The 20,984-nt window shown below is 42.6% G+C and overlaps 1 long non-coding RNA gene across 1 annotated transcript; it reads left to right on the forward strand.

The window, feature by feature from the left end:
• The first annotated feature begins 19,327 nt into the window (after window positions 1–19,327).
• Window positions 19,328–20,984, forward strand: LOC130543662 (uncharacterized). The gene is made up of 2 exons (XR_008959162.1): window positions 19,328–19,567; window positions 20,182–20,984. It is a non-coding gene; the product is annotated as an uncharacterized LOC130543662 (long non-coding RNA).

A 20,984-nucleotide genomic window follows, 5' to 3' on the forward strand; every position in this document is an offset into this window, starting at 1 on the left:
TTATTCGACAGAGATAGAGACAGCCAGCGAGAGAGGGAACACAAGCAGGGGGAGTGGGAGAGGAAGAAGCAGTCTCATAGCGGAAGAGCCTGATGTGGGGCTCGATGCCAGAACGCCGGGATCACGCCCTGAGCCGAAGGCAGACGCTCAACCGCTGTGCCACCCAGGCGCCCCTCAGAGTCCATTTCTATTGCCTGATTTTTTTTTCCTGGTGTTCAGGGAATTCTTTCCTGTTTTTTTTTTGCATGTCTTGTCATTTTTTGTTGAAAACTGGAAATTTTACAAAATATACTGTAACAACCCTGAGTTCTGGTCCTATCACCCTCTCTTTCTGGACTTGTCATTGTTTGCTTGTTTAATTATTTGGTGACTTGCAGGATTAATGAAGTCGATCTCCCCTCCCAGAGAGTGTGAAGACCATGATGTTGCTCCTAGGGGAGGGAGGCACCTTGGGAGGACGTCGATTTGGGCCGGGCTCTCTTTGTCTCTTTCCCTGACCACTCCAGAGGTTTAGGGGCACTAAATGCCAGCCAACTGGGGACTGTGACATACAAATGTGGCTGTATCACAAACGAATTTTATGCCCATACCTGAGGGAATGGGCGAGAAGGGAGCTGACCTCAGTAAATTTGGAAACAATATTTTTTTTTAAAGATTTTATTTATTTATTTGACAGAGATAGAGACAGCCAGCAAGAGAGGGAACACAAGCAGGGGGAGTGGGAGAGGAAGAAGCAGGCTCATAGCAGAGGAGCCTGATGTGGGGCTCGAACCCAGAACGCTGGGATCACGCCCTGAGCCAAAGGCAGACGCTTAACCGCTGTGCCACCCAGGCGCCCCGGAAACAATATTTTGATACCGTAAAAAGCTAAAGGCAAAAAGAACTACAGACATACGTAGTACTCTAAGGGTAAATTTGTTTCTCATGGGGTTATGGGTCAGCACTTCTGAAACTACTTTATGTTTACATAAGGGTAACAAACTTATTGTAGGTAATGAGTGCCAGATTTCTCACTGTTGGAGAGGGAGGGGAATTACAGCAAAGCAAAGAGGAGAAAGCTAGAATGAACCCTATGGTGCTTAAAAAATAAATACAGAGATACAGAAATAAATATGTATGTATGATGTATGTATACAGAGACAATAGTATACCTAGATATATTTCTTAGCTATGTCTACAAAGAAGAATGACACCCCAGGGGCGCTTGGGTGGTGCAGTTGTTAAGTGTCTGCCTTCGGCTCAGGGCGCGATCCCGGCGTTATGGGATCGAGCCCCACATCAGGCTCCTCTGCTATGAGCCTGCTTCTTCCTCTCCCACTCCCCCTGCTTGTGTTCCCTCTCTCGCTGGCTGTCTCTATCTCTGTCAACTAAATAAATAAAACCTAAAAAAAAAAAAGAGAGAGAGAAGAATGACACCCCAGTAGCAATAAGCACATATAGTGCTCCGATCTTAAGATTCCCGGATTTTGGAGAAGTGGTTGGTTCCAGAGCTGAGACAAGCAAAATACAAAAGGGTCTTGGAGTATCTTGCGGTGCCGAAAGGTTCCAATTACCAAAATTGGAACAATTTGAGCAACCAAACAAATAAGGATAGTATTGGATTATAACCTAAAGAATAAATAAATATGAGTGTGAGTCTATACTGATTAATTAAATAATTTAATAGATAAAGAAATGGAGAAGAGGCAACATCTCCTTTCAGAAGAATTCCAGTGAATAAATTTAGAAGGAATAAAGGAAATAGAAAATCATCACTAGAAAATCTTGCTGCAGGCAATATCCACCAATGAATGTTAACATAAAAGGTTCAAAGTTTAAAGAGAAACGGGATATTTGCAGAGTCTCAAACTATGTAATTTATTAATAACAAAGGGAAAAATAGTAACTTTCCGGTGGAGACACCTGGCAGACATTACCTTAACCATGTGATCAAGATTAATATCACCGGGGCGCCTGGGTGGCACAGCGGTTAAGCGTCTGCCTTCGGCTCAGGGCGTGATCCCGGCATTAGGGATCGAGCCCCACATCAGGCTCCTCCACTATGAGCCTGCTTCTTCCTCTCCCACTCCCCCTGCTTGTGTTCCCTCTCTCGCTGGCTGTCTCTATCTCTGTCGAATAAATAAATAAAATCTTTAAAAAAAAAAGATTAATATCACCGATAATAAGATATGTTGACTTCATATCAGACACAGAGAAAAGCACTTTACCTCTCAGCTTTTCTTCCTTGGAATGCATAGCCTTGATGGAATGTGGAGAAAACACCAGATAAACCCAAATTAAGGGGCATTCTACAAAAGAGAATTTAGAACTCCACTAAATTGTCAAGGTTGTGCAAGAGAAGGAAAGCAGTGAGGAACTGCCACAGACTGGAGAAGACTAAGGAGGTATGACATCAAAACGGAATACAGGATCCTGGATTGGAAACAGGAACAGAGGAAAATAAATCTTAGGGGAAACACTGGTGAAATCCAAATAAAGCATGCAGTTTAATTAATAGTGAGGTACCAAGGTAATTTTCCAGTTTTAACCATTGCACTGCGGATATGTAAGTTGTTATCATTAGACGAAGCTGGGAGAATGGTATATGGAAACACTGTTAGTTTTTTTATTGTAGTGAAATATACAGAACATAAACACATTGGCTATTTTAACCATTTTTAAACATATAATTCAATGGCCTTTAGTGCATTTACTATGTTATGCAATCATCACCAACTAGAGTTCCAGAACATATTTATCAACCTGAAAGAACTCTGTAATATTTTTTTAAAGATTCATTTATTTATTGGGGGGGCAGAGGGAGAGGGAGAGACAGTCTTGAGCAGACTCCACACTGAGCACGGAGCCTGAATCAGGGCTCGGTCTCATGACCCTGAGATCATGACCCTGAGATCACGACCTGAGTCAAAACCAAGAGCCAGCCTCACAACTGATTGAGCCACCCAGGTGCCCCAGAACTCTGTAATATTTTTACAACTGTTCATAGCACTAAGATTATTTCAAAATAAAAAGTTAAAAAAAATTCACCCATTTGTGAAAAAAAAAAAAAACACTTTCAGCAAACTAGAAATAAGGAAACTTTCTCAGCCTGATAAAGGGCATCTATGAAAAACCTATAGGTAACATAACACTTAATGGTAAAAGACTGAATGCTTTCCCCCAAGATAAGGAGAAAGGCAGGGGTCATACTCTCACTACTTTTATAAAATGAATACCATTTAAAACAGTGTCCGAAACCATGAAATACTTAGGAGTAAATTTAACCAAATATGTTTATTAAATGTACAATGAAAACTCTAAGACAATGTTGGAAAAGTAAAAAAAAGACTTAAATAAATGGAGAGATATACCAGCATACCATGTTCATGGACTGGAAGCTTCAATATTTTATGACAGCAGTTCTCCTTAAATTGATGTGTGTATTTGATGCAATCAAATAAAAATCCCAGTGGGCTTTTCTTATTTTTGTAGAAATTACAAGTTGATTTTTAAAATTTATACAGAAATGCAAAAGCCAAATCAACTTTGAAAAATAACAAAGTTACATTACCTGATTTCAAGACTTGGAATGGAGGTACAGAAATCAAGTCAGTGTGGTATTGGGATAAGGATAGATGTGTAAGTGGGAAGCAAATCCAGAAATAGAACCATACAGATATGGTCAATTGATTTTCAACACAGGGGTCAAGGTAATCCAATGAGGAAAGGATATTCTTTTCAAGAAATGGTGCTGAACAACTGAATATACACATGGGCAAAAATAAACTTTGATCCTCACCTCACACCATATAAAAACATTTACTTTAAATAGATTAGAGACCTACTCATAAAGGATAAAACTGTTAACAGTATCTAGGAAAAATGCATAGAAGAAAACTTTCACAGTCTGGAATGGCAAAGATTTCTTAGTACACAAGCAATGTGAACTACAAAAGAAAAAAGTGTAACTTAGACTTTATCAAAATGTAAAATCTGCTTTTTGAAAGATCCCTTTAAGAAAATGAAATGATAAACCGGGAATGGGAGAAAATATTTACAATACCTACATTTGCCAAAGACTTATATCTAGAAGATATAAAGGTCTTTCATAAATCAACAACAATAAAAAACCACCCAGTTAGAAAATGCACAAAAGATTTGGATAGACGTTTCTCCAAAGAAGATGTACCAATGGCCAATAAGCACATGAGAAGATGCTCAACATCATTAGTCATTTGAGAGAGGCAAATTCAAACAACACTGGGATAAGAAACTCACAAACTGGTTTCCAGTGTTTTGTACCATTTCAAACTCCCCTACATAACTTATGAGAGTTCTAGTTGCTCCATATCCTCACCAACACTTGCTATGGTCACAGGGAACATGAAAAAACTGGGATTTTTATAATGTAGGAGTGCTGTCCATACTGAGTCCATTTTTGACCCGCCATCTTGTTGTTGGTTGCTTAATGACCTCTCCAAGCCTCCTAATGATTGATGTATAAACTCCATGCTCACATTCCAAGACCAGAATGTTTAGGGAGCCTGTTCTGGATTTCAGTGGGCTCATAACCTAGTTTTCTCCTCCAGAGGCAAAGATGGCACCAGGTCTGTTAAACATCAGTTGTCAATCATGTGTATGCGAACACTCACCTACACATCCCCCCTCCTGTAAGACCAGGAGCTTAAAAACCAGACTTTTGCTGAGACTGGCTGCACAGCGGTCTGGATAACTGTCCCCCAGATCCTCCCTGTCGGAAAGTTACCCAAAATAAAACTCTGTGTATTCTTTATATGGAGTTGGGTGCTTTGTTTTTTCAGTCTCAACGTGCCTTCTCAATTTGGACACTTTACATTCTTCCTGCTCTTGAACATATAATCAGTGTGGGGGGGGGAAGGGCAGGATGAGAACACTCTGTTCAGTAAAAAATCGGTTAATGTTTTACCCAGCAAAAAACAAAAATAAAACCAAAACCAACCCTATAACCCTTGGGGCCATCTTCTACACTGGACAGAAAATAAAAGCACCTCATCTTAGTTTCACAGAATTGTAAAATCCATTGGCTCCAATCCTTTCGCAAGTGAAGTTTCCTTTCCCCCAGAAAGTCGTTTGTCCTCCGTCAGGCTGGTTAGACAAACCTCTGCAAGACACTGAAAGTTCACAGAGTCATTCTCCAAGTTTTGGATAATTTCTCTTAGTAATAACAATCTCCTGATTGCCCTTCCTTGTCACTCTGGCGCTTGTCCCATCTCCGTGGCAGAGCGTTTGTTTTCAAAATGCCAGGCAGCAGAGTTCCACCTTTGCTCTGACATGGAAGTCCAACATTCATTACTTCCGGCCACACTGTGTAGCAGGAAATTGTTTGGAGACTGACCCTGCGCCCCTCCCACCTCGTGGGACGAGTGCCAAACGGTCCACGTATTGACAGCACGTGAGATGAGCTGATTCAATCAGAATGAACCCAAGAGTTTTGAGAGATTGTTGAGGGACCAGAAGTTCTCTCTCTCCTTTTTCATTATGTGGTACGTGGACACGAGTTCTGGAACTTCTTATCGGTAAAGAACCCAGCCTGGGGATGAAGCCAACCATGGAGGGGTATAGAGTTGAAAGAATGGTATCAAAACAGAGTGAAGGCCCGACCAAGCCATTCTTGATCACTGGAATTGTCCAGTTATAGGAGCCAATAAATTCTCTTTATTACTATTTTTTTTAAAGATTTATTTATTTGAGAGAGAGAAGAGGGGCAGAGGGAGAGGAAGAGACAGAACCTCAAGCAGACTCCACGCTGATCATGGACTCCCACTCGGGGCTCGATCTCACAACGCTGAGATCAAAACCTGAGCCGAAACCAAGAGTCTGACGCTTAACCGACTGAGCCACCCAGGCTCCCCTCTCTTATTTAAAAGTTTTTCCTGGGGCATCTGGGTGGCACAGTCATTAAGTGTCTGCCTTCAGCTCAGGGTGTGATCCTGGCGTTATGGGATCGAGCCCCACATCAGGCTCCTCTGCTATGAGCCTGCTTCTTCCTCTCCCACTCCCCCTGCTTGTGTTCCCTCTCTCACTGGCTGTCTCTGTCAAATAAATAAATAAAATCTTTAAAAAAAAATAAAAGTTTTTCCTGTTTTTTGAAGAACACATTTATATTGCTGATTATGTTTCTGAAACTGTTGTAAATACTATACATATGTTAACTCATTTAAACTTAGAACAACTTTAGGAGGTAGGTTTATTTTTTATTTACTATTTGCAGATGAGGAAACTAAATAGAAAGATCGTAAGTAAGTTAGCCATGCTCAATGACTAGTAAATATTATAGACGCGTCCTGAACCTAGTCAGTTTGGCCATGGCATTCTTGCTCTTAACCATTACAATGACGTGAGTGTAATTCACTGCTCTCCAGAGGCAGACCCCGAATTAGGGATTTGATACAATAGTTTATTTGGGAGATGATGTTAAGAAACACCAGTAAGGGGACGCCTGGGTGGCGCACTCAGTTAAACGTCCAACTCTTGATTTCCGCTCAGGTTGTGATCTCCGGGTTGAGAGATCCAGCCCTGTGTCAGGCTCCACGCTCAGCGTGCAGTCTGCTTGAAGTTCTCTTTCCCTCTCCCTCTGCCCCTCCCACTCACTCGTGCTCTCTCTCAAATAAATAGATCTTAAGAAAAAATAAAGAACGTCAGCAAGCAGTACAGAAGAGAAAGTAGCCAACGAAGCCCATGCATCGGGGGACTTACTGCTGTGGGTGATTGGGTCTTAATCCTTTCGAAGAACTCTAGCATGGAACACGAATGTTCAGGTCACCTGTCGTTGCGGGGCAAACCACCCCAAACTTAACGCCATGAGGCAACAACTACAATTGGTCATGTATTGTATCTCGTGGTTCTGGTGGCTTCCTGGGCTCAGCTAGCAGGTTCTTGCTTGAGGTCTTTGGTGTGGTTATAGTCAGCGGAGGCTGGGGCTGCAGGCTTCTTCCCTCACCGGTCTGATGGTCCATGCTGGCTGAGCCGACAGCTCGGTGGGGGCATTCAGGCAGAGCATGGACACGTGACCTCTGCACGTGCCTGGCCTTGCTCACAGCGTGGTGGCAGGCTTCTAAGGGGGAGCTTCCCACCGACAGGGCTAGGCGCCTTGTACAAGTTAGCCTCGAGATTCACACAGCATCACTTCCGTTGCATTCTGTGCATTATGAGTGTGTCACCAAGGTCAACCCAGACTCACGGGTTGTGGAATCAGGTTGTACCCCTTGACAGGAGGAGGGTCAAAAGCCAGAACCTGTCCTGGAGTGCCTACCCCTACGTGAGAGGACATCAGCCCTTCTATGGTATGTTATTCTCATGTGGGTGGTGGATTCCGCCTGTCCGGGGCAGGCTTTGGCCTCTCCTCCTTCCTCACCTTGTCGCCGTCCTCGCTGCCTAATGTGGCTTACGTTAGAATTTGTAGAGATGCTGGAAGCTTCTCTTTTCAAGTGCTTTCAGCCCAGCAGCCCCAAACCATGAGCAGCAGAAGATAAAAGACTAGCTTCTTGCTTTGAGAGGCTGGGGCGGGAGAAATGAAGCAAGAAGAAAATCCAGCTAAGGGCCACACGTGCACCGTAATTCCACCGAGACACTTAGGTACGCATGTGGTGTGACATCCGTGGAGGCATGACACTCCTCGGAGGCAGGAACTGGGGCTGTCCAGTGGGACCCTTAGCATCTGACGCAGGGCCTGGCCCACGCGGGACATAGTGCAGGAGCGAAGGAATGGACATATGACAGAAAGGACGTCAGCGTACACGGAGAATTTGAAAATATTTTATTTGTAGGGGGCGCCTGGCTGGCTCAGTGGGTAGAGCATGCGACTCTTGATCTCAGGATGGTGAGTTCAAGCCCTACGTTGGGGGTAGAGTGTACTTAAAAATAAGCAAATAAAAAATAAAAATAAAAATATTTTATTCGTAAATAATTACAAATTGACAGAAGATTTCTGAGAATCAGTATAATAGAACGTTTATGTACCTTTCCTTTAACCATAGGTCTCATATTGCTAACGTTCTGCCCCATTAGCTTTAATATATAATAATACATCTACAATAAATAATATTATATATGCTAGCATAATGACATATGATAACATGTAATAACCATTATAAATATTAGATATAATTATATATTATAGCTTTAACATATAGTAATATAGCTACTATATATAATTATATATTAAAGCTATAATATACAATGCATTTACTAATATAATAATATATGCTAATATATAATCATGATTATATAATGTATTATAGTTATATATAGTTTTATAATATAAGCATATACAATTATATATAATATATATTACTTAGGATAGTATAATATGTAGCTATAATGTATGATAATTTTATATATATATATATATATAGTTGGCCCCTGACAATATGGGTTTGAACAGGATGGGTCCACTTACATAATTTAAAAAATTTTTTAAAATAAATACAGTACAGTACTATAAATGTATTTTCTCTTCCTTACGATTTTCTTTTTTTTTTAAGATTTTATTTATTTATTTCAGAGAGAGAGCATGAGACAGAGATCATGAGCAGAAGGGAGGGGTAGAGGGAGAAGCAGCCTCCCCGCTGAGCAGGGAGCCCCACACTGAGCTCTGTCTCAGGACCCTGGGATCATGACTTGAGCTGAAGGCAGGTGCTTAAACAACAGCCACTCAGGTGCCCTCTTCCTTATGATTTTCTTAATTACATTTCTTTCTCTGTAGCCTGCTTTAAGAATACAATACATATGACATATAAAATATGTGTTAACTGACTGTTTATGTTATCAGTAAGGCTTCCTGTCAATGGTAGTCTATTAGTGGTTAAATCTGGGGGAGTCAAAAGTTATACATCGATTTTCAACTGCACAGAAAGTTGGTGCCCTTAACCCCTGCATTGTGAAAGGGGTTACATTTTTATCGAATCATTGGAGTGTAAGGTCACCATGTATGAAGCCCTTTATCCCTAAATATTCAGTGTATTTCCTTAAGAAATTCCCCTAAAAACTATAGTACATATCAACTTCAGTAAATTTTATATTGACAAAACATTTTAAAAATTAAATCTATCATTCATATTTCAATGATGCGAAATGACACCAAAAAGTTCCTCTCTGCATTTTCCCCCTTTCCCCACCCCCAGCCCAGAATCCAGGGCAGGTCAGGAATTGCGTTTTGTTGTGGGGGGGCGTCTTTAACCTCCCTCACCTTGACCATTTCCAAAGCCTTTTTGTATGTGCAACATTGACATTTTTATGACATTGACATTTTGAAGAATATGGCCCTTTAAAAAAAACACTATATTTGAGAATAGTTTAGATTTTTAAAAAAGGTGCAAAGATAACATAGAGAACTCCTGTACCCCATCAGGTGCCCCCACTGGTAACATCTTACATTATGGTCGTGTATTTGTGGCATCAAAGAAACGGACCTTGAGATGCTGTTCTTTTTTTTAAGATTTTGTTTATTTATGTATGTATGTATCTTTTAAAGATTTTATTTATTTATTTGACAGAGAGAGACAGCGAGAGAGGGAACACAAGCAGGGGGAGTGTGAGAGGGAGAAGCAGGTTTCCCACCAAGCAGGGAGCCCAATGCGGGGCTCAACCCCAGGACTCTGGGATCACGACCTGAGCCAAAGGCAGACGCTTAGCAGCTGAGCCACCCAGGCGCCCTGAGATGCTGTTTTTAAAGAAACTCTGCACTTGATTTGGACTTTATGTGTTTCCTATAATGTCCTTTTGCTATTCCAGGACCCTTTGAGGATACCATATTATGTTTAGTTGTCACATCTCCTAGGCTGCTCTGATCTGTGACAATTTCTCAGATTTCCCTTGTTGTTGACTTGACTTAAAAAAAAAAAGATTTATTTATTTGAGAGAGAGAGAGAATGTGCGAGTGGGGGGAGGGGCAAAGGGAGAGGGGAGACAGACTCCGAGATGAGCACAGAGCCCTACACAAGGCTCGATCTCATGACCCTGAGATCATGACCCGAGCTGAAACCAAGAGTCAGATGCTTAACCGACTGAGCCACCCAGGTGCTCCATCGATGACTTGAGTTTTGAGTAGTACTGGTCGGGTATGTGGTAGAAACCCTCAACTCGGGTTTGTCTGATGATTGTCTCATGGCGAGACCAGGTGAGACCATTCTCGTCATATCGTACAAGGGGTCCGTGACCTCAGGATGACTTATCGCAGTTGATGTTGACCTTGACTGCCTGGCTGAGGGAGGTTTCTACACTGTGAAGTCACTCCCTCCTTCCTCTGACTCCCTAACTTGTCTGTCCTCCCTTCTTTCTCTTTCTAAATAGGAGGTTCCTTGTCTTGTGTTTGTCTGTTCCTTCCTCATTAGATCTTCTGCCAGAGTGCCCGTGTAGGTGACACTGAGTCCTTCCTGGGGTATCACATCAGGAGATGCATGATGCCCGTCTCTCTCTCCTCAGCGACATTGACGTTGATGTCCCAGGATGGACGCTGTCTGACTGCCCCACTGAACAGCCACTCTTTTCTTCCTTTTTATTCGTAAGCCAATCATACTCAGATTTTCTAAACACTTTTTTTTCTTGTGGTAAAACACACAGAACACAAAATTTCCCCATTTTAACCATTCATAAGTGTATATACAGTGGCATCGAATACATTCACGGTGTCGTGCAACCATCCCCATTGCTTCCACTCTGACGCTATCTAGGGGCCCGCCAAGTGTGGCCTCGTCAGGACAAAAGATGCTCCTATCACCTGGAAATTCCAAGGGATTTAGGAACTCTGTGTTGGAAACTGGAGACAAAGACCAAATATTTATTTTTTTTATTATAAAATACACTCTACATTCTGCCCTCTGCCCACACTCTGGTAACCACCATTCTGCTTTCTACCTCTATGAATTTGACAATTCCAGATTCTTTGTATATGTAGATTCAAGGAATATTTGTTCTATTGTGTCTGGCTTATTTCACTTACCGTAATGTTTTCAAGGTTCATCCATGTTGTAGGCTCCAGTAGGCTCCACCCCCAAAATGGGGCTTAAACTCACCACCCCGAGATCAGGAGTCACATGCTCCACTGACTGAGCCAGTCAGGTGCCCCTCAGTGCTTTTTAAGGCTGAATAATATTCCATTATTTGTATATACTGTAAATCTTTATCTATTCATTGATGAACATTGTTGGTGTATCTACCTTTTGGCTGTTGTGCATAATGCTGCTAAGAATATTGATGTACAAATACCCGTTCAAGTCCTTGCTTTAAATTATTTTGGATATATACCTGGAAACGAAATTAATTCTTTTGGATACATGCCTAAAAGTGAAATTGCCTTATCATCATGTGTCCAAAAATAGAAACGAATAATTTTGAAATGCATTTGTCTCTTAAATCATGTAGAAAATAAAACGTGACATTGCAAACCAAAGTTATAACAATACTAGCTTCTAGACTAATAAAGAGTTTTTTAAAAAAATGTATTAGTCTCCTAAATCATGTAGAAAATAAAAATGGACTTACACATCATTGCTACAATAATACTTGCTTTTACAATTGCCTACATATTTACCCTTACTGAGATCTCTATTTCTTCATACAGTTTTGAGTTGTCTAGTGTCCTTTCATTTTAACCTGAAGGATATCCTTTAGCATTTCTTTTTTTTTTTTTTAAGATTTATTTATTTATTTATTTGACAGAGAGAGAGACAGCCAGCGAGAGAGGGAACACAAGCAGGGGGAGGGGGAGAGGAAGAAGCAGGCTCATAACGGAGGAGCCTGATGTGGGGCTCGATCCCAGAACGCCGGGATCACTCCCTGAGCCGAAGGCAGACGCTTAACCGCTGTGCCACCCAGGTGCCCCTCCTTTAGCATTTCTTGCATGGCAGGTCTAGTGGTAACTAACTTCCTGAATATTGTATATATCCAAGAATGTCTTAATTTCTCCCTCACTACCGAACGACATTTTTTGCTGGATATTAAATTCTTGCCTGACAGTTTTTCTTTTAGCACTTTGGTGTTTTTTTTTTTTTTTTTAAGATTTTATTTATTTATTTGACAGAGAGAGAGACAGCCAGCAAGGGAGGGAACACAAGCAGGGGGAGTGGGAGAGGAAGAAGCAGGCTCCCAGCAGAGGAGCCCGATGCAGGGCTCGATCCCAGGACCCCGGGATCATGCCCTGAGCCGAAGGCAGAGGCTTAACGACTGTGCCACCCAGGCGCCCCTCTTTTAGCACTTTGAGTACCTCATCCTTCAGGCCTGCAAAACTTCTGATTGAATACAATATTACATTATAATGTAATTATATATATAAATATATATTCTAATATATAATAATCTTATTGAATATCTCTTGTGGATAATGATATGCCTTTCTCTTGCTTTTTTCAAAATTCTCTGTGTCTTTGTCTTTCGACAGCTTGACTTTAATGTGTCTCAGTAATAGGTCTCTTTGAGTTTATCCTAGTTGGAGTTCTTCGAGATCCTTGGATGTTTGTATTGATGTTTTTCATCAAATTTGGGGATTTTTCTACCATTATTTATTCAAGTATTCTCTCTGCCCCTTTATCTCCCTCTTTTCCTTCTTGGACTCCCACAATATGCACGATGGTCCATTTAATGATCTCCCACTGGTCTCTCAGGCTGTATTCACTTTTCTTCAATCTTTTATCCTTCTGTTCCTCAAACATGATAATTTTTATTTTCCCATCTTCAAATTTGCCGATTCTTTCTTCTGTTTGCTTAAATCCACTTTTGAATCTCTCTAGTGAGTTTTTCATTTTAATTATTATACTTTTCAAGATCAAAATATTTTTTCCTTTCTTTTTAGATTTTCTGCATCTTTATTGATATTTCCATTTTATTCATACATTGTTTTCTTGGCTTTCTCCACATCTTTCTTTAGTTCTTTGAGCATTGTTAAGACAGTTGTTTTAAAGTCATTGTCTGATTAATATGCCATCAAATCTTTTTCAGAAACTGTTTACCATGGGTATGGTCTTTCTCTGAATTGGCCATAGTCTCCTCTTTTATGCCTTGTGGGTTGTTTTTTTTTTTTCTGAACACTGGACATTTGAATCTAATATTGTAATAATTCCGGAAATCTGGTTCTCTCCCTTTCCCAGAGCTTACTGTTTTTGTTTTTGATTTTTTTCTTTTTTTTAAAAAGATTTTATTTTATTTATTTGACAGAGAGAGAGACAGCCAGCGAGAGAGGGAACACAAGCAGGGGGAGTGCGAGAGGAAGAAGCAGGCTCATAGCAGAGGAGCCTGACGTGGGGCTCGATCCCATAATGCCGGGATCACACCCTGAGCCGAAGGCAGACGCTTAACCACTGTGCCACCCAGGCGCCCTTGTTTTTGATTTTTTTTTAAGATTTTATTTATTTATTTGACAGAGATAGAGTCAGCCAGCGAGAGAGGGAACACAAGCAGGGGGAGTGGGAGAGGAAGAAGCAGGCTCATAGCGGAAGAGCCTGATGTGGGGCTCGATCCCATAACACTGGGATCACTCCCTGAGCCGAAGGCAGACGCCTAACTGCTGTGCCACCCAGGCACCCCTGTTTTTGATTTTTTAATTGTTGTAGCTCTCTCTTTGCTTAGGCTCTACGTAAGGTGTATACTTACAGCCTTTTCTGGTGTTTTTTGAGTCTGCATCTATCCTTCCCATTCACAATGACTTTCTAATTTCCTCTGCATAGCAGTTGCTTTTGAATGTCTTATTCTTCAAGGTCTGGCTCTTAAAATGGGAAAAGAGAAAAATAAAGGATGGGGGAAAAAGGTCCTGATCCTTTAAATCTCCTGGAAGCCACTTCGGCCAGAGGGAGATGTGCTTGCAACATTAGATGGAGGAGCGGCAAAGAACAGCACCTGTCTCTTTGTCGGAACCTTTGTGATCAGGAGTAGCAGTCACTGATTAGAGCGCAGATCTCCAATATTGGAAGGACGTGGTCCTTTTTGCTCACCCTGGCCCCTGCCAGCTGGGTAAAAGCTGTTTCTGGAACATGTGCACAGCTGCCTGCCATGGTGCTCAGGGGAAGGGGTTGGGTACTACTACTCTGCTAAGACCTCAAATTGACTGAGATTAATCACTCTTTTCCATCCAGGCCTTTCTTTGAAGTTACAAGTGTTCAGTAGACTCCAGAGTACAAAATAGTTACACAAAACAGGTTCTTTTTCTTTTTTAAGATTTTATTTATTTATTTGAGAGAGAAAGAGAAAGAGAGAGGGTGTGTGCACACAAGTAGGGGGTATGGGCAGAGGGAGAGGGAGAAGCAGATTCTCCAATGAGCAGGGAGCCCGATGTGGACTGAATCCCAGGACCCTGAGATTATGATCTGAGCTGAAGGCAGGCACTTAAGTGACTGAGCCACCCGGGCGCCCCCACAAAACAGATTCTACTGGTGCAAATCTTATCTAGGTGGGAAGACAGTTTTGATGCTTGCTACTCCACTCTCTTTCCCAAATCCTCTCCTTTGTATTTGACTTTTGAAATTTTGATTGTAATGTCTTTTTGTGGATCTCTTTGGATTTTTCATACTTATAGTTCTTTGAGTTTCTGAATATGTAGATTCATGATTTCCCAAAATTTTGGAAGTGTTTGGCCTTAATTTTTTCAAATAATTCTTTTGCCTCTTGCTTTCTTTCTTCTGGGGTTCTCATAATGCATATATTGGTACATTTGATGATGTCCCACACACCCCTTAAGTTCTATATTTCATCATTTTTTCCTCTGGGCAGCTCAGACTGGATAATTTCGATTGTTCTATCTTTAAGTTTCTTTCTTTTGCCTGATCAGATCTCCTTCTAAACCCACCCCAGTGAATATTTTCTTTCAATTATTGTACTCTTTAGCTCCAATATTTGATATGGTTCCTTGTTATAGTTTCTATCTAAATTAGAATATTATTAATATTCTTTGTTTTTTCAAATGTTCTCTTCAATTTCTTTAGCTTTCTGAGCATATTTAAGACAATTGGTTTAAAGTATTTGTCTAATAAGTTCAATATCCAGGTTCTGTCAAGGACTGTTTCTCTTAATTTTTTCCCCTGTGAATGGGACACACATTTTTGTTTCTTTGCATTCCTCGTCATTTTTTGTTGAAAACTGGATATTTTGAATATTATAATACAGTAACTCTGAAAATCAGATTTTCCCCTTTCTCCAGAGTTTCTTGTTCTTGATTGTTGAGGGCTGATATTCTCTCTCTCTCTCTCTCTCTCTCTGTGTGTGTGTGTGTGTGTGTGTGTGAGGGAGAGAGAGATAGAGAGATTTTTCCAAAATATTTTGCCAAAACTGTATTCCTTGTCGTGTATCATCACCGAACATGTTCCGTTATCTCGGTAGACAAGGATTTCCATAACTGCCTGGAGCCAAAAAGAAGAAGAAAAAACCCCTTCTCCTGATCTTCTCAGATTGGATCTGACCTGAGGTGCTCCTATGATGAGTAGCCAGGCACCTAAAACTCTGCTTTAGCCTTCGTCTCCTGCTTGTGCAGAGCCCAAGAATCAGCTAAACATGCAAGCCTAGAATCCTCTGAGCTCTTTTCTATGTATGTATCTGGCCCTGGGTATTCCCCTTGTAGTCCAAGTAGCTTAGTAGATGCTAAGTCCCTCAAAGCCCTCATTCCTCCCAGGAGCTTTCTTCCTTCCCAGGCCTTTGAGTTCACCTGCTCCTGTCCTTGTCCACTGTCCCTTGCCCAGATGGCTAAGGGTATACAACGTCTTTAAGTGCTTTTGAAAATCACAACCTGGGGAGCTGACTCAGCCTGAGGGGACAAGACGAAGGAAAATCCTTGCACCAGTACATTATGTGACTGCCAAATTGGTCAAAACATACAAGTACAGTATTTAGAACAAAGCCCCTGGTCTAGCAAGTGACACCAGGAACATGGGCTGCCATTCCCACAGCCAGAGAAATATGTATATAATATAATATAATATAATATAATATAATATAATATAATATAATATAATATAATATAATATAATATAATATATATATCTCACATCTTCATTATCCATTCATCTATTGATGGACACAATCTTTTCTTACTAAAACTTAATAATTTTTTTCCCTTCACTAAGCACTTTCTGGTTGCTGTAAGCTCTTCATTGGATTCCAGGGCTCCAGAAAAAGTTGATTCTGTTAGTTTTTGCTTAATAGTTGCTTTAGTGGAGGGACTGACCGTTTGACTTCCTACACGTCCATTTTGTTTGGTATTTTGTTCTCTTCCTCTGGTTTTTCAAGATTTTCTTTTTTCTTTTCTTTTTTAGAGAGAGAGAAAGAGTGTGTGGGGGGGACAAGGGGCAAAGGGAGAGGAAGAGAGAGAACCTTCAGCAGTCTCCATGCTCAGCATAGAGCCTGACAAGGGGCTCAATCTCATGACCCTGAGATCACGATCTGAGCCAAAATCAAGAGTGGGCGCTTAACTGACTGAGCCACCCAGGCGCCCCCTCAAGATTTTCTTTCTTATTAGTCAGTTGTTTTGTTTCCAGTTACTTCTTACCATGGATAGTGCTACTAAAACATCTGCAGAGAAATTACGTATTTTCCCTCTGTGAATGGATTTCTTTGGAATTTATTCCCAGATGAGGAAATTCGGGCCAAAGAAAATAACATTTGTGCAGCTCTGGTGTAAATATTACCAATTGCTCTAGAAAGATTGGCTTGACTTAGCCATCCCATACACGCACACACACAGACACACTCCTCCAATCTTTGTGTTTCTCTTCAGTCTGTCAGCAACTGTGTTATTCTTATTTTTTAAATACCTTTCTTTACTGAGTATCTAATATATACCAAATGTATATTTGTCTGGCATTTCTTAATGCATCTTCTTTTTTTTTAGATATGAGGATTTTTATTTTTTTTTATTTTTATTTTTTTTTATTTTAAAGATTTTATTTATTTACTCGACAGAGATAGAGCCAGCCAGCGAGAGAGGGAACACAAGCAGGGGGAGTGGGAGAGGAAGAAGCAGGCTCACAGCGGAGGAGCCTGACGTGCGGCTCGATCCCATAACGCCGGGATCACGCCCTGAGCCGAAGGCAGATGCTTAACCGCTGTGCCACCCAGGCGCCCCTAGATATGAGGATTTAAAAAAAAAAGATTTTATTTGTTGAGAGAGAGAAAGAGAGTGCGAGTGGAGGGAGGAGCAGAGGGAGAGGGAGAGGGAATCTCAAGTAGACTCCAAGCTGAGTGCAGCCCAATGCGGGCCTCGATCCCACGACCCTGAGATCATGACCTGAGCTGAAACCAGGAGTTGGACACTTAACCGACTGGGCCACCCAGACACCCCACTTAATGCACCTTCTCAAAGTGAGTGTTTGCACTGCCTAATGAAGAACCTTGGCAAGTTCAAGTCACTCGAGGTTACACAGATGACGGCTGGCTGGCCAGAACATTCCTACAGTTTCTGTGAGCCCCCAGGGTCCCACATTGGGTCATGGCCTGTGTCACCTCAGGAATGAAGAAAGTCTACAGATCCAAATAAAAACCCAGAGGGAAGAGTCTTGGATGATGGTGGTGGTGATGGTGATACAGTATTTCGAAATCCCCAAATTCCTACATAAAAACAGTCCAGCCAGGAGAGCACAGCAAAACCAGCTGACTGGGACTCCATCACAAAGGTGCGAACACTCAGGGCGCAGTGTGCCTATAAGCCCTTCCTGGGAGTCTGTCAGAACCTTTTTGGAAGATTAGAAAAGGCCCAAATCTTTATTTTTTTATTTTTTTGAAGATTTTATTTATTTATTTGACAGAGAGAGAGACAGCCACCGAGAGAGGGAACACAAGCAGGGGGAGTGGGAGAGGAAGAAGCAGGCTCCCAGCGGAGCAGAGGAGCCCGATGCGGGGCCCAATCCCAGGCCCTGGGATCACGCCCTGAGCTGAAGGCAGACACTGAACAACTGAGCCGCCCAGGCATCCTGCCCAAATCTTTTAAAAGTCCCTCTCATTGAGGGTCATGTTATCTTCCCTTGAATTAGAGTGGGCTCTGTGGCTGCTCTGATTACTAAAATATCAAGAAATGATAATGTGTCCATTTCTGGGCTCAGGCCTTACGAACTTCGAGGCTTCCACTTCCTGTCCCACCCATCCCGGGGAGAGCTAGCTGCCAATGTCAGAAGTCAGACTACTCTAAGGAAGCCTGAGCTGGCTACGCAGAAAAGCTGCATGGAGAGCTGTCAAGGCCCAACAAGCCCCTGGCAGTTTTAGCCATCCTGGTCCAGGTACCACCCAGGTGAGCCAAGGCCAGCAGCCTTTGGAAAATTCCAGCCCCAGCCACAAACACCTGTGTGAAGCCACTCTGGATGTTTGTTGTTTTTTTCTGTCACTTGCCCTGGGTACGTTCCTACTGCTACACACAGGAAGGTGGTTTTTTTTTTTTAATTGAAATATAACCCACATACCGTGAAACTCACTATTTCAATGTGTACAGTTCAGCATTTTTAGTATACGCGCAAGTTTATGCCACGCTCACCGCCATCCAATTTCAGAATGTTTTCTTCACTCCCAAAAGGAGTTAGTAGTCACACCCTATCCCTCTCTCCCCCATTCTCCACACCCCTGCCCTTGGCAACCACCGAGCTACTTGCTACCCCTAGGCATTACCCTATTCTGGATATCTCACTAAATAATCCTAGAGGATGTTGCCTTTTTCATCTGCTTACTTTCACTTAAAGTAATGCTTTTGAGACTAATGTTCATTTCTTCTTTTTTAAAGATTTAATTTATTAGAGAGAGAGAGAGAGCATGAGTGGGGGAAGGGGCAGAGGGAGAAGGAGAGGGAGAAGCAGACTGCCTGTTGAGCAGGGAGCCCGATGCGGGGCTCGATCCCAGGACCCCGAGATCATGACCTGAGCTGAAGGCAGACGCTTAACCGACTGAGCCACACAGCCGCCCCTCAAGGATAATGTTCATTTCAATACACAGTTTACCAAACCTTTGCTGCTGTGTCATAGCACCGTTCTTCCCCTTCGTTATGCTGTGATGGTCCCCAAGTCAATAAACATCGTGTGCCCATCCGCATAGAAGTATAAGTACTGCTTTATGTAGTTGTCTTTTTAAATGTGTATTTATTTATTTATTTTTAATGAATCTCTACACCCAACATGGGGGTCGAACTCACGACCCTGAGATCAAGAGTCCCTCACTCTTCTAACTGAGCCAGCCAGGGGCCCCAGTGTAGTTGTCTTTTAAATCAGATATGAAAAGAAGAGGAGTTACAAAACCGAAAGCGTGATCTCACTGGCTTCTGTATTTATCTGTGTTGTTGCCAGGATTCAGAGCAACACAGAGAGAAAGGTGGAGAACGACGGGGGCGGGGGCGGGAAGGGCAGGGCAAACAGAGTAGCTGCTCACAGCCATGATTTGGAGGTAGCCCACTTGATAGTAAGCTCAGAGTGGTTGCCCATGGTTGCAGAAACCCCTTTCCACCCTGGATCGAGTAAGGAAGGTTGTTGCCCTGGTGACCGCTTGCAGGCAGGGAGGAAGTCGTTCCAAGGAAGAAGCGGACACACGAGGAAGGGCAGAGCAGATAGAGGAGCGGAGCCTGATCAAACCACTCCTGAAACTCATTTCACTGGAGCCCGTAAGTCCCCTCTCTTGTTGGGATTTCTCTTGCCTGAACCTGACCGTACCCTGATTGCACCTTCCTCTTTCCCCTTCCTCTTCTCTCCCTTTCCTCTTCTCATACTTCCAAGCCTTTGCATTTGGCCTCTCTGCACTTTGAATGCCCTTCCCTTATGCACACCTGGTGCAAACCTAATTATCCTTCAATATCCTTCTCCATGAAGCTTTCCCTGAGTTCCCGGGGGCGGGGGTTGGCTCATTCTCAGCACAATCAGAGGTCCCAGGGCACGCTGCTGATGTGCACACACTGGACTGTCACGATTAGTTCTTGGTCTGGGTCCATCACTGGACTGAGGGTCCTAGGGCAAATGCCTGGGTCCAATTTTTCTCTTGACCCTCAACCTCCAGCACAGAGCTCAGTATATACTCCAGCAATTGATTTATCCATGTTGATAAATGTAGCAGGTGCTCATTCATCTTCATTACTACGTAAGAGCCCATGATCCCATGCCGTAGTTCATTTGTCCATTCTCCTATGTCAACGGATCGTTGCGGTCGTTTCCGTCTTTTTCTGCTTTAACAAATAATGGTGCCCAGAACACTCCTTTACGTGCCTCCTTATCTTTCTACCAGGGCTTTGTTTCAGCGCTGAGCGACAGGGATGTGAATAACAGCGGCGTAGTAGGCTGGACAATGGCCCCGGAAGATACCAAGTCTTAATCCCTGGAACCTGTAAATATTACCTTATTTGGAAAAGGGTCTTCAGAGATGTGATGACACCAAGGATCTTCTTTTTTTTCAGATGTTATTTATCTATTTGAGAGAGAGAGAGCATGAGCAGGGGTGGGGGGAGGAGAAGAGACACGGAGACACAAACACGAATGTGCCCTGTGAGGACGAGGCAGAGACTGGAGAGACGTAGTGCAAGCCGGGGTCAGGATGGATTGCCAGCAATCCCCAGAAGCCAGAAGAGGCAAAGGAAGCATCCTTACTTGGAGGCTTCATAGGGAGAGGGACTCAGCCCACACCTTGACTTCCGACATTGAGCTTCCAGAACTGTGCAAGAATAAATTTCTGCTGTTGTAGGCCCTCCAGTTTGTAGTATTTCGTCAGGGCAGCCCATGGAGCGAAGACAAGCACCTACTATGTGCTAGACACTGTGTCAAGCCCTGGAGACACAGTGAAAGAGTGGGCCAAGACCCTTGTCCTTAAGAGCTCTCAGTCCAGTAGGGGAGGCGGACGTGTGCCGGAGTCCGGAAAGTTCTGTGTGTAAGGGGCAGAGACCCCTAATCAAGCCCCTGGTCAGAAAGTTCTCCAAGCAAGGCCCGGAAAGCTGAGCTCTTCTCGGGAGGGACGTTTTCCCCCAGGCGGTGGCCAAGCTGATTCTCCTTCCCTTCATTCCCCACAAGTGCAATTAAAGGTTCCCAAACGCTCAA

The sequence above is a fragment of the Ursus arctos genome, unplaced genomic scaffold (genome assembly GCF_023065955.2).
Source record: "Ursus arctos isolate Adak ecotype North America unplaced genomic scaffold, UrsArc2.0 scaffold_14, whole genome shotgun sequence".
Lineage (NCBI taxonomy): Eukaryota > Metazoa > Chordata > Mammalia > Carnivora > Ursidae > Ursus > Ursus arctos.